Below are 26,381 nucleotides of genomic sequence, written 5' to 3' on the forward strand. Positions count from 1 at the left end.
TCCTGTGGCGTTGAAGGAAACTGGGAAATCAAACAAGAAAACCAAAATCAATTAATTTGGAAGCTAACATTGCAAGAAAATTAGACAATTAAAAACATTATTCCCCAGCATCAGTATAACATTCAATAATTTAATTCTTCTGGAATAACTAATATGGAAAGGCACACTTATCAGATTGCTCACCCCCTCTGATGGAACATTGATTACATTTTAGGGGGTTGTGAAATCCCTAAAAAAGATTACTTTTAGGACACGCAGGAATTTAGGGACTAAAAAGGCTACAAGACTGCAGTTGTCGCACTCTGCGGGTGCAGTTGCTAACCAGCTTACAGTAAATGAGGTAATGTAAAAAGGCATTCATGTTGCAAGGAGTACACAATCACATGCAAGGGCAATTAATGAAAACACTTTGAGGCTTGCATATGATTTGATGATGGAAATCAGCAGAGCTTCTGCTCATTTACTAAAGCACTGGAACAAATGCACTTGTAGAGTGCACATGCATTTTGCAAAGTGCAACATATATTTGCTTTAGACAAATCAACACCACAGAACATTCAAGCAAATTTTAACGAGGGGGGGGGGTGGGGGGGTTGTGAAATCTAGATAATTGCTCATTAGCAGCACACTATTTGGAGTGAGTTTAGGTGGGGGGGGGGGGTGGGGGGGTTGTGAAATCTAGATAATTGCTCATTAGCAGCACACTATTTGGAGTGAGTTTAGGTGGGGGGGGGTGGGGGGGTTGTGAAATCTAGATAATTGCTCATTAGCAGCACACTATTTGGAGTGAGTTTAGGTGGGGGGAGGTGGGGGGGTTGTGAAATCTAGATAATTGCTCATTAGCAGCACACTAAATACACTCAAACAAAATACATTCCAAATGAGTAGACTAGGTGGATATGTTCCCATCACTTCATGCTGGGAAGGTTATTGAAGGAAAATATACATGCATGACAAAAAATAACAGGAAAAAATTCCAGCATGTGTGAGGATAAAAAGGGGACATTCACACTATATTGCAATGATGGTAAGTAGTGTTTGAAGCAAGAAATACATCACATTATCAAAGATTACATAAAAGAACATGTGATGCTAATAAAAGAAAAATATCTTACCTTAATATAGTCCTTCTGCAGGACCTGTATGATGGCAGAACAGGTCTCTGGGATAATGATCCCCAGAGCCTGGGGGGAGATGCCTGTCGAGAACTTAAGGTCCTGCAGGCTTCTCCCTGTGGCCAAATACCGCAAGGTAGCGACCAGCCTCTGCTCCGGAGTGATGGCTTGCCTCATGCAGGTATCCTGCCTGCTGATATAGGGGGTCAGCAAAGCCAACAAACGGTCAAAAACGGGGTCCGTCATCCGGAGAAAGTTCCTGAAATCCTCAGGATTATTCTCACGGATCTCACGGAGCAAAGGCATGTGACAGAACTGGTCACGCTGAAGCAACCAATTCTTGGTCCATGAACTCCTCCTCGCCCTGTTCATGGACTGGTCTTGGGCTGAAGAATAAACTACAGCACCAAGCACATACAATGCACGAGCTCTACGACGAGTACGTACAGGTAACATGGCTTCAAAACGGTCGGCTGGTCAGAACGCACTAAACAGAACGCACTGAAGAACAGCAAGGCCTGTGAAGAACGACCTGAAAATCAGGAACGAGCGGCCAATAAAACAAAGATTTCTCAATGCCAACTGACCAAACGCACTGAAAAGCAGATACAAACCTCACAAGCACAGACTGAACAACAGTTAAAACGAACTGAAAAATACGAGTCTCACAAGCGCGAATCGTCTCTCACCAAACTTCTACTAACACGAGATAAACACGAGATTAGCAGAAGGAGCCCAAAGGGTGTCGTACGGGCTATTGAACTTCCGTTTTATAGTCTCGTCGGACTTGGTGTACGTCACCGCGTACTAGGCTGTCGTACTTTTGTGTGGTCGTGTGTAGGCAAGTCCGTTCGTAAGAAAGTCTGCCGCAAGTCCGCCGAAGGTACGTCGGAAGTATGTCGGACAGGCTGTCGGACTTTTGTAGGTGAAAAGTCCGGCCGTGTGTACGCGGCATTAATCACATATAATCCATCTGCTACTGCTTGCACTTGCTTTTAGAGATCACTCAACATCTCTCAACCCTCTGACAGCTGAATCCAATTTCCCCCAACAGTGCTTCCTTGCATCTGATCAGTGGAAAGTTAGTGCATGCCTAAGCACCTTCTAATGTATTTCATGCGATGGGCATTATCAAGAAATTTTTAGCAGCCTTATATTGCAAGGAATTTTTATTTTTAGCATGGAGACTATGAGGGCTTTAGGCCTAGGACCTCCTTTCCCAAAGGTAGTACTCGGTTTGCATTGACATCCCTGCCAACCCTATCTTTGCTTTAAGTATAAAAAAATAAAATACATAAAAAGTATAAAACGATTTTGAGGGGGGGCGCATGTGCGAAGCCCTCCAAGCAATTTATGCTTGAGTGAGGCTCTGCACTTACCGGGACAATACAGCCTCGTAGTGCCATACCAACGAGCCATCCGCCGGCACCCACCGACTCCACAAGTAGCTGGGAACTTCGGGAGCCACCAATGGTTTTTAATGGAGGTAAACCAAAGAACAAGCTGCAATCCATACAGGATGTTCTTGTCAGGGCTGCACCTAAAATGTCTGGGACTCCATCTTTCTGGCCCTCTACCTTGCGCGCTTCACACACTCCACAGCAGTCCAGGTTCTATGCAAGTGCTACAGCCAGGTGAGTCGGATACAGAGCTAGGTATGACCCCCCAGATACCAGATAAACTACCACCAAACCTACTTATGCAGTTTGAGAGAATGCTCACTTGAGCTCTAAAGAAAACTTCAGATACCATTACTGACAAACTGACTCAAGAGATACGTGAAATAGGCCACAGCACCTCAGTTTTAGAGCAGAGGATGGATGAACAAGAACTCCTTACAGGCACCCATGCTGAGGAGCTAGAAATCGTGAAGAAAACTTAACCCTCCGAGTGTGTCTTTTTCAGGAACTGACCCCTTCAATCCCCATAGGAAGGTTGGAAATGGACAGAATCCATAGATCCCTAGCACTGCGTCCAGAAGATGGCCCGCCATGAAACATTGTGGTAAAACTCCACTTTTTTCATACAAAGGAACAGTTAATGATGGCATCCCAAAATAAGAAATCACTGGTGTTCCAGCGTCACCATTACCAAATATTCCAAGACCTTTCCCAGATCACTCTTTCCAAACAAAAAGCAATGAGGCCCCACCTACACGTTTTACAACAACGCATCGCCTATGGCTGGCATTTTCCCTTTGCCATTTAGTTTTCCTACAAGGGATCTTCATACCAATTTAAATCTGTAGAAGACCTCCAGGTCATGCTTCAGGATCTACACCTCCTGCTCAATGAACCAATATCTGAGGGATCTCAACGCAGAGCAGCCTCCAGCTCCCCCTCTAAACCACCAACCTCCTCAGGTCTTCAAGTCGCATCTAGTGCCAACAAACGTGGACTCTTCCTCTCCCCAGGCCCAGCCCCAGCCCCAGAATAAGATTCCATGGACTGAATCTATGGCCCTGGTAATTAGGGGTATCCCCCTTGTTTATCTATCTTTTGCCTTTCATTTGCCTTTATGACAAATCCATTAGGTGACACTTCTTGAACAGTATCCATTCAGTGTTCTCCCTACTAAAACGTCTGAACTCTACTCTCAAGTTTATTTAAATTTATTTACTAATGTTACACACTGCTATCTGTAGGCTTACAGCTGCCCATCCCTTCTCCCAACCCCTACCCCTTCCACCCATGTCCACTACACCTCACCTTCCACTTTCCCTTCTCTCCTCAACACTCCTTCCCTTCATTAGCAATGGTTAATCTACTAATAATATTGTATGTTGTCAATGGTGATACAAGCTCTTTGGATGCTTTGGTTTCAGTACGTCCTCCTACGGAGAAATCTTCTACCCCTCCTCACACAGAGAAGCTTAGGACTCCCCTAATTCCAAGGCATCCACAGTCTTTGATCCCCCAAGCTAATTCGTCGTCACCCCCTGTGTCACCATACGCTCCTCTCTGACCATGTTAGATGCGGAGACTCTTGTCCACCCTTGCCACAACATTTACTTGCAAAACCTGGCCTACCACCAACTGCATTTTATATAATGTTCTCAAACAGTTACACTAGCTTATAGAATTATCTTACTCTCGTGTCCAGACCTAGGGGCTTCCATACCTCTATTTACTCAGACACATTTATGATCTACACACAATAGTTTATCTTTGTTTTTACAAACCATAGATTACTAAGGATATCTATTCCAACCCTCCCCTGCTCAACTTGGTAGTCCACGGTGGCTCCCCAGTTTTCGGTATGGGACCCTTATGTTATATGCACTGTTGAAACTTGTTAATCTGTCGGTACTATATTACCTTGTTTATGTCTTATTTTTAGGCTGTTATAGTCCCGGAGACCATTCACTGCTCCCCTACCTAGTCCTTGAGCACCTTACTGCCACATTTTTTATTATTATCCTTTTTTTTTCATCACCAGGTACTCCTTGATTTACCCAATTTCTTTAGGTCCAGTGGTATAGTAGAGTTTTCTACATCCTTGAACCTCCATATCCATTGCTTCCTTACTCTCTGTGGTGCTTACCATCGCCCTCCTATCTACTCTCTCCGCCACCCTCCATCTTCCTTCCACTTTAACCCCCCCTTCCCTCCCTAGAGAGGTACCCCCCTGCCTCAAGGTAATTAGTGAGTCCAACCCTAAAACCTCAGGTCCCAATGATGGCCTCCCTTAATGTCCTAACATTCAATGTTCAAGGCCTTAATTCTCCAGTGAATCAGACTAAAGCACTTTGGTCATTTTCAGGCCTCTCAGCCCAAGTGATTTGTCTACAGGAGACACATTTCTCCACTAACTCAACCCCTAAATTCTTTGGCCGTCAAAATTCTCAAGTATACACAGCCTCTGCCCCCCGAAACAAAGGGGGTTCCTTTTTGCATTTCCTCACTACACACCATTCACTCCCCTGGCGGAGATCAGAGATGCAGAAGGTTGCTACCTCATACTTTCTGGCAATCTCTTAGATAATGAAGTGACAATTGTCTCCTATTATGCTCCAGACAAAAAACGATCTCCTTTCTTTCCCGTTTGCTATCAGTGGTGGCCTTCCAAAAAAGAGGATCGCTGCCGATATGTGGTGACTTCAATCAGGTGATATACCCCTTCTTAGACAAATCACCAACCTCACCAAATGCCCAATGCCTCTCCTTTCAGCAACTCCTGAACCAATATTCATTACTAGACTCCTGGAGGGAACAGAACCCAACAATATTCCAATATACCCACTACTCCCACACTCATAAACAATTTTCTCGAGTTGATCACATTCTCGTTAATGTAAGTACCTCCCAGCTTGCCCTAACCTCGATGATTGCACCTTGCTCATGGTCCGACCAAAATGCAGTCATAACCTCCTTCTCTTCCTTAGTCCCTAACTACCATTCCTGGACTATCAATAACAGCTTGCTAGCCAAACCAACCCACCGCTAAGATCTTGAAAACGCCATTAAAGATTACATAACTAACAATTGTGCATCAGAAGTCTCCCCTCTAACATTATGGGAGGCCCACAAACCTGTTATTAGGGGAATATGCATGAGCTGAGCATCACACATTCGCAAAGAGAAACGTCTTCAACATAAGCGGCTAGAAAAGGCCTTCTATAAGGCTTCAGAAGTATTCCAAGGCTCACCCACTCCATCAAATAAATGTTCTTACGAAAAATCACACATTGAACTCGATCCTTTCTTGACAGAGTCAGCGGAAAAACGTCTCTGCAGATAACAACACACTCTTTACATTAACCCTTTCGCTGCCAGAGCCATTTTTGCATTTTTTGCACACGTTTAAAAAATAATTTTGATATATTTTCTGAAATCAGACACCCTAGAGAATAAAATAGTGGCAGTTGCATTTTTTTTATGTCACATGATATTACAGCAAAGCTCTAGGAAATGCAAACTTTCAGTAAAAAACACACTAACGTGATTTTTAGGGCAAACAAACACAATAAATTACCCAAGTTTTTGGTAAAATATAAACCGAGTAAATAGATACCCAACATAGGAAAATTGCATATTCATTTGCACTCAGAGAGAGAGTGTGAGTAATTAAAAAGCTCTCTTGGACAGGGAGTCTATGTATGAAAGTTGTGCTGACTGAGGATGGCTGCCAGCTCGTAACAAATTAGAAGGGGCTCTGCAGAAAACAAGACACAAAGAAGAGCAGCACCATCTAAGTGCAGCAGTGGTAAAACATTTTATTCCAAGATAGACAATTGGGAACTCACAAGATCATAGATAGTGCATTGGAATGTAAGGAAAAAGGGGGGAGCCTATTTTTTAGGCCCCCCCCCCCTTTCCTAATGGGATCTGAGGCAGCGGCAGTTGTTTAAATCTCTCCCAAAGTTTTGAAAATGGGGTAATTTCATTTGCCAGCAAAGTCATACAATTAAAACAGTAAAATTTAAGGGTCAGTGTAGGATAGGTCAGTTAAGTCGGTCACCAATGAATGTACTACAACAGCAGGGTACCCCTATAAATAAGGGCTACTGGTAATGGACCATTGACAGTTGCCAGCAAGAAATTGAAGAGGACAGTTACTTGCCCCCCCACTTCCTTGTCACAGCTTTTTATGTGGTAAAAACCTTTCATATGAGGGGTAAATTTGTTTTGCTTATTCAAAAGATAAAATATCATTTAACCTGAGCCGTAGTGGCTGGGATGTACTTTTTAGTGATGTTATATAAAGAATTTTAATATGGATTTAGTAAATGTTTTATAGATTATTAACATTTGAAATGATTATTATACTGATAAAAAAGCATTGGCCTATATTTATCCTCTTCCCGCCGACCGTACGCAGATATGCGTACTCGGCTTTCCGGGGTTATACCGGGATGATGCCCACAGCTACAGGCATCATCCCGGTACCGTTGTTTACAACGGGCGATCGGCTACCCGTGTATAACAACCGATGCAGCTAAAAGCCGCTCAGCTGTTATACCGGAGGAGCGGGAGGGGACATCCCCCCCTCCCGCCGCCTCCCGCCGCTGTTACCGGGCCTCCCGTGCGATCGGGAGGCCCGGTGTCCATTCGGCTGCCTTCGGCAGCTGGGGGCGGGCTGGAACGAAGCTGCGAGTGGCTTCGTTCCAGCCTTCTCGTTGTAAACGCGGAAGCGACGTCATGACGTCACTTCCCGTTTACTCGGCTGCCAATGGCGCCGAATTTAAAAAAGTACACAGTATTCAGAATCGCCGTTTTCGGCGATCTGAATACTTTGAAGTGTAAAGGAGGGATGGGGGGTCTAAGACCCCCCATCCCTCCATAAAGAGTACCTGTCACCACCTATTACTGTCACAAGGGATGTTTACATTGCTTGTGACAGCAATAAAAGTAAAAAAAAAAAAAAAAAATTTAAACACAATTTATAAAGTACAAAAATAAATAAAATAAATTAAAAAAAAAAAAAATTAAAGTGCCCCTGTCCCCGCGAGCCCGCGCAGCGAAGAAAACGCATACGGAAGTCGCGCCCGCATATGTAAACGGTGTTCAAACCACACATGTGAGGTATCACCGTGATCGTCAGAGCGAGAGCAATAAATCTAGGCCTAGACCTCCTCTGTAGCTCAAACCTGGTAACCATAAAAAAATTTTAAAGCGTCGCCTATGGAAATTCATAGGTACCGTAGTTCATCGCCATTCCACGAGTGCGTGCAATTATAAAGGGCGACATGTTTGGTATCTATTTACTCGGCGTAACATCATCTTTCACATTATACAAAAAATTGGGGTAACTTTACTGTTTGGATTTTTTAAAATTCATGAAAGTGTCACTTTTCCAAAAATTTGCGTTTAAAACACCGCTGCACAAATACCGTGTGATAAAAAATATTGCAACAATCGCCATTTTATTCTCTAGATTCTCTGCTAAAAATATATATATATATAATGTTTGGGGGTTCTAAGTCATTTTCTAGCAAAAAATACGGATTTTAACTTGTAAACACCAAATTTCAAAAATAGGCTTAGTCATGAAAGGGTTATCCAATGAAAATGTATTTCAAATAAAAGTGCTTGTCTGGATTTAATTTTATATATAATTAGAAATGCCTGCTGCCTTCTATCCCATAATTTAGAAGGTTCATCCACTCATGAGGGAAGGCGGTCAGCACGCAGGTGGATAGGCTGACGCTGGTGGCTCCCAGCGATTCCAGGCACTCAGAACGGCTCTGGGAAGGTGGTACATGTCACTTCTGGTTGGAGAGAGAGCGGGGAGGAGTGCGTGTTTGGAGCATGCATGCTCCTTCATCAGGCAATGTCAATGGCCATTTTGACAGTGGTATATATGGTCTATTCAGCCAGGAAGTGTCAATGCGGTGCCATAGTAACCGCTCACAGGTGATCGTTAAACATATCAAAAATGTCAAGGGCGCTGGTGTGACAGGCTGTCTTAGTTAATATTGTAATTAAGTGACAAAAAAAAGACAAGATGAGCTCATATAAAACAGGGATGGACATAAAACTTAAACATTAAAATAAAAATAGCTTGCATTGCAATAGGTAGTATTGGGAGGTTGATGAACGTGAAAATGAAGATGAACAAAAAAAAAAAAAAGACCGCCTTCCCTCATGAGTAGGGATGAGCCGAACACCCCCCGGTTCGGTTCGCACCAGAACCCGCGAACGGACCGAAAGTTCGCACGAACGTTAGAACCCCATTGACGTCTATGGGACTCGAACGTTCGAAATCAAAAGTGCTCATTTTAAAGGCTAATTTGCATGGTATTGTCCTAAAAAGGGTTTGGGGACCCGGGTCCTACCCCAGGGGACATGTATCAATGCAAAAAAAACTTTTAAAAACGGCCGTTTTTTCGGGAGCAGTGATTTTAATGATGCTTAAAGTAAAAAAAAAAAGTGAAATATTCCTTTAAATATCGTACATGGGGGGTGTCTATAGTATGCCTGTAAAGTGACGCGTGTTTCCCATGTTTAGAACAGTCCCTGCACCAAATGTCATTTTTAAAGGAAAAAATCTCATTTAAAACTGCTTGCGGGTTTAATGTCATGTCGGGTCATGGCAATATGGATGAAAATCAGTGAGACAAACGGCATGGGTACCCCCCAGTCCATTACCAGGCCCTTTGGGTCTTGTATGGATATTAAGGGGAACCCCGCACCCAAATTAAAATAAGGAAAGGTGTGGGGCCACCAGGCCCTATATACTCTGAACAGCAGTATACAGGCGGTGCAAACAAGACAGGGACTGTAGGTTTGTTGTTAAGTAGAATCTGTTTGTAATTTTGAACATTTTTAACGTGTTTAGCTCCAGCCAAAAAATCTTTTCTAAGCTTTTTGGAAAACATAGGGAAGGGTTATCACCCCTGTGACATTTGTTTTGCTGTCTTTCCTCCTCTTCAGAAGATTTCACCTCACTTTTTTGTCCCAATGAAAAATGTTTTTTGAAAATTTGGGTGTTTTTGTGGAACAAGGATTGGAAAGCATCAGTGGAAAGGAGAAATTGTTTTCCCATATTAACTCTTACAGGAGAGAATTTCCCTTCCTAGGGGTAGATTTCATCTCACTTCCTGTTGTCTCCTTCCGTTTGCAAGTAGGAGTCGTTTGTAAGTTAGATGTTTGAAAGTAGGGTCCTGCCCTATATACTCAGCAGAAATTTGGGCCTTAGGTGTTGCTGTGGCCACAACACTGTAAGCCCTCACAGGGCCCTGCTGTGAAATATTAGATCAAGAATTGTAATTACATGCCCCTGTTGAACAGGAGCTGAAAAATTAGGCCTTAGGCACTGGTGCTGGTGCCACAACACTGCAACCCCTCACAGACACTCTAGTTGGAACGCAGGAACGAGCCCTGCTGCAAATTATTGCTTCAAAAATTGTAATTACACGCCCCTGTTAGACAGGGGCAGAAAAATTGGGCCTTAGGCACTGGTGCTGGTGCCACAACACTGCAACCCCTCACAGACACTCTAGTTGGAATGCAGGAACGAGCCCTGCTGCAAAGTATTACATCAAAAATTGTAATTACACGCCCCTGTTAAACAGGGGCTGAAAAATTGTGCCTTAGGCACTGGTGGTGGCGCCCAGAACCAAAAATGTTCTTACAAGCTATCAGCGTGATGATTGAGGAGGAAGAGGATAATTACTCAGGGATAGTCACTCAGCATCAGCATAGGCAGTCTTTGAAGGGATCTGAGATTTCAAAAAAAATTATTCGGTTACATCAGCATCAGGTGCTTGGTAGCTGGTGGTGATCCAAGACTCATTCATTTTTATGAAGGTCAGCCGATCGACCGAGCGGCTCAACACGGCCAGCTGCCGAAAAAAAGGCCAAGCGTGTCCCATGGCCACGTGCTGATGAGGATGCACCGTCTCCACGACCAGCACTAGACACAGAGCCTGCTTGCCCTCTCTTATTGGCTTGTGACTGTCTGCCTCTCCTTCTTGGCCTTCCAGACATACTAATGGCCTGTAGCTGCACTAAGCTGGGATAGAACACCTGTAATTTTCTTCAAGTAGCTTTATATACTGTAACCAGACAAGCCTGCCTGTCAGTAGGAAGATAACAGGAACGGATCTAGCTGAACACTGTGAGCAGGACGCACTGTACTAAATGTAAATAGTCTAGCTGCCTGACCGTGGTACTAATAGGATCAAATAGAACACCTGTAATTTTCTTCAGGTAGCTTTATATACTGTAACCAGACAAGCCTGCCTGTCAGTAGGAAGATAACAGGAACGGATCTAGCTGAACACTGTGAGCAGGACGCACTGTACTAAATGTAAATAGTCTAGCTGCCTGACCGTGGTACTAATAGGATCAAATAGAACACCTGTAATTTTCTTCAGGTAGCTTTATATACTGTAACCAGACAAGCCTGCCTGTCAGTAGGAAGATAACAGGAACGGATCTAGCTGAACACTGTGAGCAGGACGCACTGTACTAAATGTAAATAGTCTAGCTGCCTGACCGTGGTACTAATAGGATCAAATAGAACACCTGTAATTTTCTTCAGGTAGCTTTATATACTGTAACCAGACAAGCCTGCCTGTCAGTAGGAATTTAACAGGAACGGATCTAGCTGAACACTGTGAGCAGGACGCACTGCACTAAATGTAAATAGTCTAGAAGATAACAGGAACGGATCTAGCTGAACACTGTGAGCAGGACGCACTGCACTAAATGTAAATAGCAGGAACGGATCTAGCTGAACACTGTGAGCAGGACGCACTGCATTAAATGTAAATAGTCTAGATAGAAGATAACAGGAACGGATCTAGCTAAACTGAATACAGTGTATATATATATATGCAACACCTGGGATGCATATATATACACAATACACTGTAAGTGCAGCTAACTGACTGACTGTTCTGCCTAATCTATCTAACTCAAATCAAATGACACTGTCTCTCTCTCTCTCTATCTCTCAGCACACCGGAACACACACTACACAGGGCCGCCGTGCAGGCGGCCTTATATAGTGTGGGGTGTGTACTAAATCCCCTGAGCCATAATTGGCCAAAGCCACCCTGGCTTTGGCCAATTACAGCTCTCTCTACTGACGGCGCTGTGATTGGCCAAGCATGCGGGTCATAGTGCATGCTTGGCCAATCATCAGCCAGCAATGCACTGCGATGCCGCAGTGAATTATGGGCCGTGACGCGCCACACGAATTTAGCGCGAACGGCCCATAACGTTCGCAATTCGGCGAACGATCGAACAGCCGATGTTCGAGTCGAACATGGGTTCGACTCGAACACGAAGCTCATCCCTACTCATGAGTGGATAAACCTTCCAAATGATTCCAATGCGCTCACACATCTATGATCTTGTGAGTTTCCAATTGTCTATCTTGGAATAAAATGTTTTACCATTGCTAGACTTAGATGGCACTGCTCTTCTTTGTGTCATAGATACTATGCCAAAACTTAAATTTATGTGTGCCCGTGAAATGGCAACAAACTTCAGTACCCTATATTCTCTATAGGCAATGCTTCAAAAGCCCCCTATAGGTATCAGTTTAGTGTTACAGAGGAGGTCTGGTGTTAGAATGATTGCTCTCACTCTCACTGGGGGGGGGGATTTTATGTGCTTGGGTGTAACTTAATTTTGTTTAAAAAAAAATTTTTTTTTTTCATCACATAGGGGACAACCAGTCCCCTATGTGATGATTTTGGGTAACAGGTTCTCTTTATTGAGATATGCAGGGTCTAAAAGACCCTGCACGTCTCCCCTGTACTCCACTGAATGTTTTGCAATGCAGATCGCATTGCAAAACATGCTTTCTCAGCAAAGAGAGCCAGGCACACTGAGAGCTTGACCCGGAAGTGTCTTCAGAGACATTGCTTTCCAGGTCACAAAAAGAAGGGGAGGAGAACGGACCTGGTTTCCTTCCCTTCTACCCTCTGGCACCCACCATGGAGATCCCGGGCAAGCATGGCGGGGAGCTGCGGCGTGGGAGAGAGCACCGGTACCAGGGGTGTGTGAGAGCGATTGGGCGGCAGGGAATGCTCTCATCTGACAGGAGTCTGCCTGTCAGTTTCACACACAATCCTGGGGGGATGCAGCCACCAGATTGTGTGTGATACCCCCCGCCGTTATGTCCGGCTGACATACAGACCTGGTGGCGAAAGGGTTAAAGCAAACAAACTGACACATTTCTAGCCCTAGCGCACTGCAAAGCTGACTATACCCTTAAACCTATTCGCCTGAAACTAACAAAGGACATCCACTCCAGCAACCCTATTAAGATCCTACAAGAATTCTGTAGACGGCTTTCCACTTTATATAAAACTCCAACACACTTGACCAGCCCCAACCGGATGACCTCCTCTCTTTTATCTGTCTTCCTTCCCTAGCCTCAGCCCACAGGGCATCCTTGGCATAACCCATCACAGCCGAAGAAAAACTGTCAGCCATAATAATCCTTAAACCATGTAAACAACCAGGCCCCGATGTATTTTCATCAACCGACTGCAAGAAATTTGCTACCCTCCTTACCCCACTGTTGCAGGAAGCTTACAACTCAATTCTCTCGGGTCACTCCTTTCACACTGAATCTCTCACAGCAGCAATATCCATGATCCCTAAACCTAACACGCATGATAACACCTGGTCTAACGATAGACTGATTTCCATACTAAATATCAAATTACTAGCTATGGTGTTATCTTCTTGCCTTAAGTTGTTCATTGGCACTCTAATTCATAAGGACCAGACAGGGTTCATCCCCCCCCAAGCAGGTGATAATATTCGACGGGCCACACTTCTAGCCCATACCGCCCGTACCTGCCGCATTCTGACCTGCTTCACTTCCATGGACATACACAAAGCGTTTGACATGCTGTCCTGGTCGTTCCTTCACTCCATCCTACGTCGCTGGGGGTTCGGCTCCCATTTTTTACAATGGGTCTCGGCCCTATACCGAAACCCAAAAGCATATGTATTATACTCTGGCTTCCCTTCTGTCCCTTTTCCCATTGAACGAGGCATGAGTCAAATTTGTCCCCTCTCCTTTTTGCTCTGGCAATCGAGCCTCTGGCACTCTTATGCCCCGTACACACGGTTGGATTTTCCAACGGAAAATGTGTGATAGGACCTTGTTGTCGGAAATTCCGACCGTGTGTAGGCTCCATCACACATTTTCCATTGGATTTTCCGACACACAAAGTTTGAGAGCAGGATATAAAATTTTCCGACAACAAAATCCGTTGTCGGAAATTCCGATCGTGTGTACACAAATCCGACGGACAAAGTGCCACGCATGCTCAGAATAAATAGAGATGAAAGCTATTGGCCACTGCCCCGTTTATAGTCCCAACGTACGTGTTTTACGTCACCGCGTTTAGAACGAGCGGATTTTCCGACAACTTTGTGTGATCGTGTGTATGCAAGACAAGTTTGAGCCAACATCCTAGGATTTTGTTGTCGGAATGTCCGAACAAAGTCCGACCGTGTGTACGGGCCATTAATCCTCTCAAACCCAAATATCCAAGGCATAGAGCTAGGTGGACATCAACATAAGCTATGCTTATTCACGGATGATATTCTTATCTTTCTGACCTCTCCCTTAATCTCCAACCCAAACCTTCTGGACATACTTTCTCGATTTGGACAACTATCGGGTCTCCATGTCAACCCACAAAAATCCACAGCCCTAAATGTTTCCCTTCCCCCATCACTACAGTCCCATTTCAGCGAAATTCTACCTTTCCCCTGGGCCACCTCACATATCACATACCTTGGGTTTAAATTTACAGCTAGACCCTCAGATCTCTTTTCGGCCAACTACCCGCCAATGCTAGCACACCTTTCCACCCTTATGTCCAAATGGATTATACTGCCCTTGGCTTGGATGGGCATTATATCGGTAGTAAAAATGTCCATCCTCTTTCATGTACTGCCAATACTGGTCCCATCATATTGTCTGAAAATTCTACAACGTAGAACCCTCCAATTTATATGGGGAAAAGTCAAACCTCATCTACCTAAACTAACTCTTTACACTCCCCATATTAGAGGAGGCCTTAGTGTACAAAACTTTACAAAATAATATCGCGCCACGCAGCTCGAACAACTTCCTAATTACCACGCCACAAAGGAAAACACCCTATGGATTGCACTAGAATCTGTGGACTTTGACCCTCTTTCTATGGCAAACCTTCACTGGCTAACACCCACACAATGACGCAACATCACCAACCCCATTACCAAACACAGCCTATCTATCTGGGACTGACTCAAGCGTTGCTTCACTTTACAATCCCCCCACAATCCGCTACTGTCATTTAGCCATAACCCCTCCTTCTGCCCAGCCTGGTTTTCACCATCCTCCTTCTCGACCTGGACTCAAGCTGGTCTCCTATGGGCCCACCATCTTTTCTCTAATGGCTCATTCAAACTCTTTGCAGTCTTGTGTGATACCCATGGCCTACCAACTACAGAAATCTTTCATTACCTGCAAATCAAGCTCTTCTTCTCCCCCACACACCACGCAATTCTTCCGCCCCCACTTCTACACTTTTGAACAGGCCTGCAAAAAGGACCCACATAGACGTGGTTTAATTTCGGACCTCTATGCCCTACTTCTATCTCACTCAACGTCCTCCCCACTGGTCTACACAAGCAAATGGGAAAATTACCTTAACCAAACCCTAGATCCAGCCGATTGGGAGCATATATGGCAGGCAACTAAATCAGCCTCACCCAACATTGTAGCCCTATAAACTAACTACAAAGTGCTCACCAGATGGTATCTAGTCCCTGCCAGGATCTCTAAATTCCTCCCTCAATACTCCCCACATTGCTTTAGAGGCTGTACTACACCAAACACACATGGTGGGAATGTCCCACGGGACAAACATTTTGTGTTCCGTGTGTTCAAGATCCTCTCAACCCTATTTTAGATGCCATTGCAACCTGAACCTACCATACCATATATTGTAGCAGTCTTCCTGGACAAAGTTTCTGCCTACAAAAAAATTTGGAGACCCTGGATAACCCATTTCCTACCCCCTGACTTTGATGACTCACTCCTATTACCTTAAACTACAGAATATACAGGTTTTTACTAGACATGGTCCTTTCTAGGGACCTCTATTCCTTTTGACCCCCCCCCACTCAATATCCCGTACCCCCCCCCGCTGGGTGGATTTTTTTTATATTTGCATAGGGGTTAAGGCCTAGGACCTCCTTCTCCAAAGGTAGTACTCAGTTTGCATTGCCATCCATGCCAACCCTGTGTTTGCTTCACCAAGTAAGAAAAAAAAAAACGAGTTATTCTATTTTAAAAGATTTTGTAAACATGTAAATATTAAAATGTGTTAAATATTTGTGGAAGCTAGCTATAAAAAGACCACAACCTCCACTCTCAACAGCTGATAACATGATGCAGAATGCCTCTCTAATTTGTTTAATTCTGAAGGTATTTGAGGAAGGGTGAGCAGTCTATAGGAATAGAATCCAATGCTTATTGTTTTGAATCTGGCTGCCCTTAGCTCTGGCTGTATAATTTGCTCCTTGTATTTGTTGCTACCTGTCCTTTTCCCTGTATTGTGAAGGGTGGACAGTTTTATTATATTTGAATAGGGACAAGGTGGGGTTTAGGAATAGAACTTCCTTAATTTTTTTTTAGGTAGGATACAGGTTACATTGCTGTTTCTGTCCATGTTTGCTACATCAGGGCAGAAATAGCGTAACAAGTAAAAAAAAAAAGTGTTGAAAATATGTAAATAGTAAAATATGTTAAGCAATTTAGCCACAAACAGAACATGCAAAGTTTACTGTCTATGAAAATCAACGCTCTCCTCCAGACTGCCCCTATGATGTATCTGCAACTGTAAAAGGAAGAGATAAAAAAGGACAGGCAGCCCACGGTCATCACATTCTATGCTTATCTTTTTGCTGCTGACTGCCCTTTTTTCTGGCTGTATATATTCCCCTTCCATTTGCTGCTGCTAGCCCTTCCCCCTGTGTTGTCTTTTTATTTTGCTTAGTTACAAGGTAAGCTTGATGCCTACGACTTCCTTTTTTAAAGGTAGTACCTAGTTTGCATTCTCATCCTTGCCCACCTTTGCTTTGCCAGGACAGGAATGGCCATATTAGGAAAAATAATAATAATAAAAAACTGTAAATATGTAACAGTTCAGGATGTCCAGTCACTTGTTGTTTTCAACAATTTATTTGTTTTCAGGTACTTATATACACAGCACTTCCCATTTACATGTTACACATACTAGGGCAAATTTAGACAGGAGCCAATTAACCTACGAGCATGTCTTTGGAGTGCAGGTAGTGCTGTGGTTGGGATCCAAACCGAAGACCCTAGTGCTGCTAGGTGGAAGTGCTAACCACTTAGCCACTGTGTTGCCCCTATTATCATGAATATGTCTTCCTAATAAAACATTGCTATGAAAATAACCATCAATATGGGGGATTTTAATTATCCAGATGTAGACATAGAGAGGAAACCACACATTCGTCTAAGGCTTGCCAGTCCCTAAATGCCTTGGAGGACAATTTCATGGGTCAGATGGTAGACGCACCAACTAGAAATAAAGCATTACTAGATCTACTGAATACCAACAATACAGACCTGATCACGGATGTGGAAATACAGGGCAATTTAGGAAACAGTGATCATAGGTCAATTGGCTTCAGTATAAATCACACAAATAGGAAACATAAGGGGAATACAAAGACACTGAATTTCAAAAGAGCTAACTTCCCTGAACTACGAACCTTGCTAGAAGATATAAATTGGGATAAAATCTTAGGAACAAAGAACACAGAGGAGAGATGGGTTCGCTTTAAGAGCATATTAAATAAGGGCATTAGCCAGTGCATCCCATTGGGTAATAAATTTAAAAGAGCGAACAAAAGTCCTGGATGGCCTAACTCCAATGTAAAATGCATATAAAAGCAAAGGAGAAGGCCTTCGAAAAATACAAGGTTGGGGGATCATCATCAGCATTCAGACTTTATAAAGAATGCAACAAGAAATAAAAAGGGTGCAATTAGGGCGGCTGAGATAGAACACGAAGGACACATAGCGGAGGAGAGCAAAAAAAATCCCAAGAAATTCTTTAAGTATGTAAACAGTAAAAAAGGGGGGCAGACCATATTGGCCCCATAAAGAATGAGAAAGGACATCTGGTTACAAAGGATGGGGAGATGGCGAATGTATTGAATTTATTCTTCTCCTCAGTCTTCATGAGGTAATCGGAGGGCTTTAGTAACCAAAACTGGAGTGCTTACCCTCATGACAAGTCACAGGAAGCACCCTCATGGCTAACAGAGGACAGAATTAGAATTAGACTTGGAATACATTAATAAATCACCGGAAATGGATGGCTTGCACCCGATGGTACGTAGGGAACTCAGTCAAGTAATTGCCAGACCATTGTTCCTATTTTTTACTGACAGTCTACTGACTGGAATGGTACCAGCGGATTGGAGAAAAGCCAGTGTAGCACCAATATTTAAAAAGGGCCAAAAATACATCCCTGGGAATTACAGACCAGTTAGCCTAACATCAATAGTATGCAAGCTCTTGGAGGGGATAATAAGGGACTATATCCAATATTTTAGTAATGAAAACGGTATCATTAGCAGTAATCAGCATGGATTCATGAAGAATCGTTCTTGCCAAACCAATCTATTAACACTCTATGAGGAAGTGAGTTGCCATCTAGATAAAGGAAGGTGTCAGGTACCTTACAGCAGAGCCCGAAATGATGAGGGTGGTCTCTTGCACAGTTCTGGTCCAAGCACCCCTGGTGGTGGGTACAGGGAGTGTGTCACGACTAACACTCACCGAGGCCAAGATGCCGAGAGCGGCTTGCCCTTACGACCACGCGCACCCGAACCCCTGAGGGTGATACAGGGAATCGGAGGCACGCAGAGGCACGGGCTTCCAGTAATTGCAGGATATCCGGAAGGCAGGCTGGAAGTCCTAATAGGTATTGGAGGACACCGGCGGGTGCCGTGCAGGACCGGGGATCTGAGAACAGGAAGTCCGTAAGGTAAGCAGAGGTCAGAGCCAGGGTATCAGGCAGATCAGAGTCCATAAAGCAGGCAGGGGTCAGAACCAGGGTATCAGGCAGGTCAGAGTCCGTTTAACAGGCAGAGGTCAGAACCGGGGTATCAGGCAGGTCAGAGCAATCCTTTAACAAGCAGAGGTCAGGGGTATCAGGCAGGCAGAGTAATCCTTTAACAAGCAGAGGTCAGGGTTATCAGGCAGGCAGAGGTCAGAGCCAGGGTATCAGGCAGATCAGAGTCCATAAAGCAGGCAGGGGTCAGAACCGGGGTATCAGGCAGGTCAGAGTCCGTTTAACAGGCAGAGGTCAGAACCGGGGTATCAGGCAGGTCAGAGTAATCCTTTAACAAGCAGAGGTCAGGGGTATCAGGCAGGCAGATAAATCCTTTAACAAGCAGAGGTCAGGGGTATCAGGCAGGCAGAGTAATCCTTTAACAAGCAGAGGTCAGGGGTATCAGGCAGGCAGAGTAATCTTTTAACAAGCAGAGGTTCAGGGTATCAGGCAGGCAGAGTAATCCTTTAACAAGCAGAGGTTCGGTGCAGGCAGACAGGAACAAGGAACTGACAATGATACAGGGGAACAGGAGCAGCTGACGACAAACCAGCAACCCGACTGGGTGCTGGAGTCGTCTGAAGTAGCCTACCGGACACCCGCACGGGCGACGGCGCGCACACAGGGACCGCTGTGCACCTGCGCGCACCGCACCATCGGACCGCGAACAGGTGCACGTCTCAGCACTAGCCCGCTGCGCATGCGCCCCGCAGCCCGGCGGACGGAGGCGACCTGCGTCTCCTCACAGTGCCCCCCTCCTAAGAGCGGACACTGGACGCCCAGGCTAGACATCAATTCCAGATGGTCTCGATGAAAGGCTCGTATTAAACGGGGTGCATGTAGGTTCCTTGCGGGCTCCAAGAATTGTCCTCAGGTTGGTATCCTTTCCACTGGATCAGATACTGTAGTTGCCTGCCCCTCTTTCTACAACTAAGGATGGACTCTACCTCAAACTCATTCTCCCCGTCCACCCTGATTGGTGGAGGAGGGAACTCTCCTCTTTCTGGAAAAGTACTGGGCACCACAGGCTTCAGCAGGGATACATGGAAGACAGGGTGGATCCTGTACGTCTTTGGTAGTGCTAGCTCCATGGCCACAGGATTGATAATTCTTTTGATAGGGAAAGGACCAATGAACTTAGGTCCCAGTTTCCGAGATGGCACAGGTAGTTTAAGGTTGGTGGTGGATAACCAGACCTCTTCCCCTATATTAAACGTTGGATTCTCCTTCCTACCCCGGTCGTATTGCTCCTTGTAGTCCCTTTGAGCTTTCTGTAATATGTTTTGGATCTTCTGGAAATTAGATTGTAAGGAGGTTATTCTCGTGAACTGCAGGGACTGCCATCTCAGGAATATCATTAGACAGAAACGTAGGGTGGAATCCGCAATTCGCCCTGAAAGGTGTTTGATTGGTGGCTGCGTGAACGGAGTTATTATAAGCGAACTCCGCATACGGGAGAAGACTCGCCCAAGGGACTGCCATCTCAGGAATATCATTAGACAGAAACGTAGGGTGGAATCCGCAATTCGCCCAGAAAGGTGTTTGGTTGGTGGCTGCGTGAACGGAGTTATTATAAGCGAACTCCGCATACGGGAGAAGACTCGCCCAATCATCCTGGGATCCTGAGCAGAAGCAACGGAGGTATTGCTCCAAGGTCTGGTTCGTCCTCTCCGTTTGACCATTGCTCTGAGGATGGTAAGCTGATGAGAGACAAACTTTGATATCCAGGGCTTTGCAGAGTTCTTTCCAGAATTTAGATGTAAATTGCACACCCCTATCCAATAATATACTCCTTGGTACACCATAGAGCCTTATGACCTCTTTCAGGAAGGTATTGGCCGTCTCCACTGTAGAAGGAGTGCCTTCCATGGGTAAAAAATGAGCCATCTTGGAGAGACGGTCGACCATGACAAAAATAGTGGTAAAGCCTCCCGAGGCCGGCAAGTCCACGATGAAATCCATGGACACGTCGGTCCATGGTCGTTCTGGAATAGGCAGAGGTTTAAGCAGACCCCAGAACTTAGTGTTTTGGCCCTTGTTCCGTTGATACAGAGGACAGGAGGCCACATACTCCCTGCAATCCCGTCTCCACCCAGGCCACCAGAAGGAGCGAGAGATCAGCTCAGATGTTTTCCTAATTCCGAAGTGCCCTGCCAGTTTGTGGTCATGGCACATTTTGAGGGTTGCTGACTGTGTCTCCTGAGGTACGAAAATTTTCCCCCGGATCCAAAAAAAATTCCCATCTTTCTTCAAAGAATATACCTCTGGTTCTGTACATGAATTAGATGAGGCTTTGATGGATGACATTAAGTCCGCCTGCGCCAGCCCAAGGAAATTTTGAGGAGAGAGGATTGTGCTTGGTTCCGGAGTTTGGGGATCAGCCAAGAACATCCGAGAGAGGGGGCGTCTGCCTTTCCATTCTTTGCACCAGGTCTGTAGGAAATATGAAAATTGAAGCGAGAGAAGAGAGCCCAACGGGCTTGTCTGGGTTTGAGTCGTTTTGCTGTCCGGAGATATTCAAGGTTCTTGTGATCTGTAAAGATTATCACTGGGTGGAGTGCCCCCTCAAGCAAATATCTCCATTCCTCCAGAGCGAATTTTATGGCCAGCAGCTGCCTGTCACCCACATCGTAGTTTAACTCCGATGGGCTGAGTCTTCGGGATGCAAACGCAACGGGATGTAGGATGGCTTTAGGTCCCTGTCTTTGGGAAAGAATTGCTCCTGTAGCGATCTCCGATGCATCCACCTCCAGTACAAATACTTGAGAAGGATCGGGGGTGTCGAAGAATTGGAGTGGAACTGAACAGGGTTTTCAATCTCAGGAAGGCTTCCTGTGTGGCTTGGGACCACCAGAATGAACCGTGCTGGCGGGTTAGCTGAGTGATAGGTGTCACTATGGCAGAGAATCCAACAATAAATTTCCGGTAGAAGTTGTCAAATCCTATAAACCGTTGGACTCCCCTTTTATCAGATGGAACTCGCCACTCCTGGATAGCCTGTATCTTTTGAGGATCCATTGCGACCCCATTTGCTGATATGATTAACCCCAAGAATTGCACTACTGATTTTTCGAACTCGCACTTTTCCATTTTTAAGTAGAGTTTGTGTTGCTTCAGTATGGTAAGAACTTTTCTGACGTGCCCCTTGTGTAGCTCGATCGTGGAGGAAAAAATTAGTATATCGTCCAAATAGACCACAAGGAGATCATCCAGGTATTCTCGGAATATATCATTTACTAGGTGCTGAAAGGTGGCTGGAGCATTACAAAGCCCGAATGGCATCACCAATAGAGATGAGCCGAACACCCCCCGGTTCGGTTCACACCAGAACCTGGAAACGGACCGAAAGTTCGCACGAACGTTAGAACCCCATTGACGTCTATGGGACTCGAACGTTCGAAATCAAAAGTGCTCATTTTAAAGGCTAATTTGCATGGTATTGTCCTAAAAAGGGTTTGGGGACCCGGGTCCTACCCCAGGGGACATGTATCAATGCAAAAAAAACTTTTAAAAACGGCCGTTTTTTTGGGAGCAGTGATTTTAATGATGCTTAAAGTAAAAGTGAAAATATTCCTTTAAATATCGTACATGGGGGGTGTCTATAGTATGCCTGTAAAGTGGTGCGTGTTTCCCGTGTTTAGAACAGTCCCTGCACCAAATGTCATTTTTAAAGGAAAAAAATCTCATTTAAAACTGCTTGCGGGTTTAATGTAATGTCGGGTCCTGGCAATATGGATGAAAATCAGTGAGACAAACGGCATGGGTACCCCCCAGTCCATTACCAGGCCCTTTGGGTCTTGTATGGATATTAAGGGGAACCCCGCACCCAAATTAAAATAAGGAAAGGTGTGGGGCCACCAGGCCCTATATACTCTGAACAGCAGTATACAGGCGGTGCAAACAAGACAGGGACTGTAGGTTTGTTGTTAAGTATAATCTGTTTGTCATTTTGAACGGGTACATTTTTAACGTGTTTAGCTCCAGCCAAAAAATCTTTTTTAAGCTTTTTGGAAAACATAGGGAAGGGTTATCACCCCTGTGACATTTGTTTTGCTGTCTTTCCTCCTCTTTAGAAGATTTCACCTCACTTTTTGTCCCAATGACAAATGCTTTTTGAGAATTTGGGGTTTTTTGTGGAACAAGGATTGGAAAGCATCAGTGGAAAGGAGAAATGTTTTTCCCATATTAACTCTTACAGGAGAGAATTTCCCTTCCTAGGGGTAGATTTCATCTCACTTCCTGTTGTCTCCTTCCGTTTGCAAGTAGGAGTCATTTGTAAGTTAGATGTTTGAATATAGGGGCCTGCCCTATATACTCAGCAGAAATTTGGGCCTTAGGTGTTGTTGTGGCCACAACAACGTAAGCCCTCACAGGGCCCTGCTGTGAAATATTAGATCAAGAATTGTAATTACATGCCCCTGTTGAACAGGGGCAGAAAAACTGGGCCTTTGGTGGTGGTGCCACAACACTGTAAGTCCTCACTCGCTCTTGGTGGGTGCAGAAATGGGCCCTGCTGTGAAATATTAGATCAAGAATTGTAATTACATGCCCTTGTTGAACAGGGGCAGAAAAATTGGGCCTTTGGTGGTGGTGGTGGTGGTGCTGGTGCCACAACACTGCAACCCCTCACAGACACTCTAGTTGGAACGCAGGAACGAGCCCTGCTGCAAAGTATTGCATCAAAAATTGTAATTACACGCCCCTGTTAAACAGGGGCAGAAAAATTGGGCCTTAGGCACTGGTGCTAGTGCCACAACACTGCAACCCCTCACAGACACTCTAGTTGGAACGCAGGAACGAGCCCTGCTGCAAAGTATTGCATCAAAAATTGTAATTACACGCTCCTGTTAAACAGGGGCTGAAAAATTGTGCCTTAGGCACTGGTGGTGGCGCCCAGAACCAAAAATGTTCTTACAAGCTATCAGCGTGATGATTGAGGAGGAAGAGGATAATTACTCAGGGATAGTCACTCAGCATCAGCATAGGCAGTCTTTGAAGGGATCTGAGATTTCCAAAAAAATTATTCGGTTACATCAGCATCAGGTGCTTGGTAGCTGGTGGTGATCCAAGACTGATTCATTTTTATGAAGGTCAGTCGATCGACCGAGCCGGTGGACAGACGCACCCTGTGATCGGTTACCACGCCTCCAGCAGCACTGAATGTGCGTTCCGAAAGAACGCTGGATGCAGGACAGGCCAGTAGCTCAATTGCATACTATGCAAGCTCTGGCCAGTGATCCATCCTCAAGACCCAGTAACCCAGAGGATTTTCGGTGGGAAAGGTGTCCAAGTCCGATCTTGCCCCTAGGTATTCCTGCACCATGTAAAACAGACGCTGGCGATGGTTGCTGGAACCGATCATACCTTGGGGCTGCGGACCGAAAAATTGTCTGAACGCATTGGTCAGACGGCCACCTTCTCCACCGCTCCTTCTTTGACTGACCGAAGCCTCAGCAACACATTGTCCAGAAACAGGAGTTTGTAACCTCCCAGTCTCTGGGAACGCGTTGCACAGACCTTTCTGCAAGGCCTCCCGAAGATGTTTCATCCTCTGCTCCCTCTGCGATGGCAAGATAAGGTCCGCAACCTTACCCTTGTAACGTGGATCAAGGAGGGTTGCCAGCCAGTATTGGTCCTTCTCCTTGATACCACGAATACGAGGATCCTTACGCAGGCTTTGCAGGATCAGGGAGGCCATGCAGCGTAGGTTTGCTGAGGCATTCGGTCCAGAGTCCTCTGGGTCACTAAGGATGACATGGTCCGCAGCCACCTCCTCCCAGCCACATACAAGTCCATGTGTTTCTTGGGACTGATCCCTTAAAGACTGCTGCTGATGCTGAGTCCCAGGCTCCACCTCCATACTGACATAATCTTCCTCCTCCTCCTCCTCGTCATCTTCCTGTGTGATCGGCGGGCACGCAGGAACACTGTCTGGATAAAGGGGGTCTTGAGAGCTAAGGAAGTCCTCCTCTTCCTGCCTCTGTTCTGCCTCAAGTGCCCTGTCCATTATTCCACGCAGCGTATGCTCCAACAGGTGGACAAGGGGGACAGTGTCACTGATGCATGCACTGTCACTGCTCACCATCCTCGTGGCCTCCTCAAATGGTGACAGGACAGTGCATGCATCCTTGATCATGGCCCACTGGGGTGGGGAAAAAAAAACAAGCTCCCCTGACCCTGTCCTGGTGCCATAGTCGCACAGGTACTCATTGATGGCCCTCTGCTGCATGTGCAGCCGCTGCAGCATGGCCAACGTTGAGTTCCACCTGGTGGGCATGTCACAGATTAGGCGGTTCTTGGGCAGGTTAAACTCCTTTTGGAGGTCCGCCAGCCGAGCACTGGCATTATATGACCAGCAGAAATGCACACAGACTTTCCTGGCCTGCCTCAGGACATCCTGTAAGCCCGGGTACCTGCCCAAGAACCGCTGCACCACCAAGTTAAGGACATGAGCCAAACAGGGCACATGGGTCATTTGTCCCTGTCGGAGGGCAGAGAGGAGGTTGGTGCCATTGTCGCAAACCACCATTCCTGCCTTAAGTTGGCATGGCGTCAACCACCTCTGAACCTGCCCCTGCAGAGCTGACAGAACCTCTGCCCCAGTGTGGCTCCTGTCCCCCAAGCACACCAGCTCAAGCACCGCATGGCATCTTTTGGCCTGCGTACTTGTGTAGCCCCTTGAATGGCTACGGAGCACCGCTGGTTCCGAGGACAAAGCACAGGAAGAGGCCATGGAGGAAGAAGAGGAGGGGGTGGAGGAGAGAGGTGTGTCACAATCATTAGTAGTGGCATTTTGGAGGCGTGGTGGCAGAACAACCTCCAACACTACTGCACCTTGTCCTGCATCCTTCCCAGCTGCCAGCAGAGTCACCCAATGCGCGGTGAAACTTAGGTAACGTCCCTGTCCATGCCTGCTGGACCATGAGTCAGCGGTAATATGCACCTTAACGCTGACTGCCCTGTTCAGCGAGGCACGGACATTGCCTTCCACATGCCGGTAGAGAGCCGGAATCGCCTTCCGTGAGAAAAAGTGGCGTTTGGGTACCTGCCACTAAGGAATCGCACATTCCACAAACTCATGGAAGGGGGCAGAGTCTACCAACTGAAAAGGCAGCAGTTGAAGTGCTAGCAATTTTGCCAAGCTAGCATTCAACCGCTGGGCATGTGGATGGCTGGGAGCGAACTTCTTTCGGCAGTGCAGCAGCTGGGGCAGGGAAATTTGCCTGGTACAATCTGACGTCGGTGTACCGAAAGCAGATTGCCCACAAGTACTTGGCTGTGACACACCTAATTCTACACCTTCATTCCTCTCAGTGCAGGTCTCAGAGAGGACTGAAGGTATAGTGGGGTTGGAGATCTCAGCTGATGAGGAGCAAGGAAAAGTCCTCTTTGTTCTTTGGTGTGGGTCTTTTAGATACGCTTGCCAATGAACTGCATGGCAGGTCAACATATGTCTGGTCAAGCATGTGGTACCCAAGCGGGAGATGTTTTGGCCACGCAAGATACGCTTGTGACATATGTTGCAAATAGCAGCGGTGCGATCTGATGTACTCATCTCAAAAAAGGCCCACACCAAAGAACTTTTTGAATAACGCACAGAGACTGCAGCGCCCTGCACATGTGAAGCTTTGGGGTGTGATGCAGTCAATGTGCTGCCCTTAGGCTGGCCCCTGGAGGGCATCCTGCCTTGTTGGTGATGTGCC

This window comes from Aquarana catesbeiana, linkage group LG05 (genome assembly GCF_042186555.1).
Source record: "Aquarana catesbeiana isolate 2022-GZ linkage group LG05, ASM4218655v1, whole genome shotgun sequence".
NCBI classification, from domain to species: domain Eukaryota; kingdom Metazoa; phylum Chordata; class Amphibia; order Anura; family Ranidae; genus Aquarana; species Aquarana catesbeiana.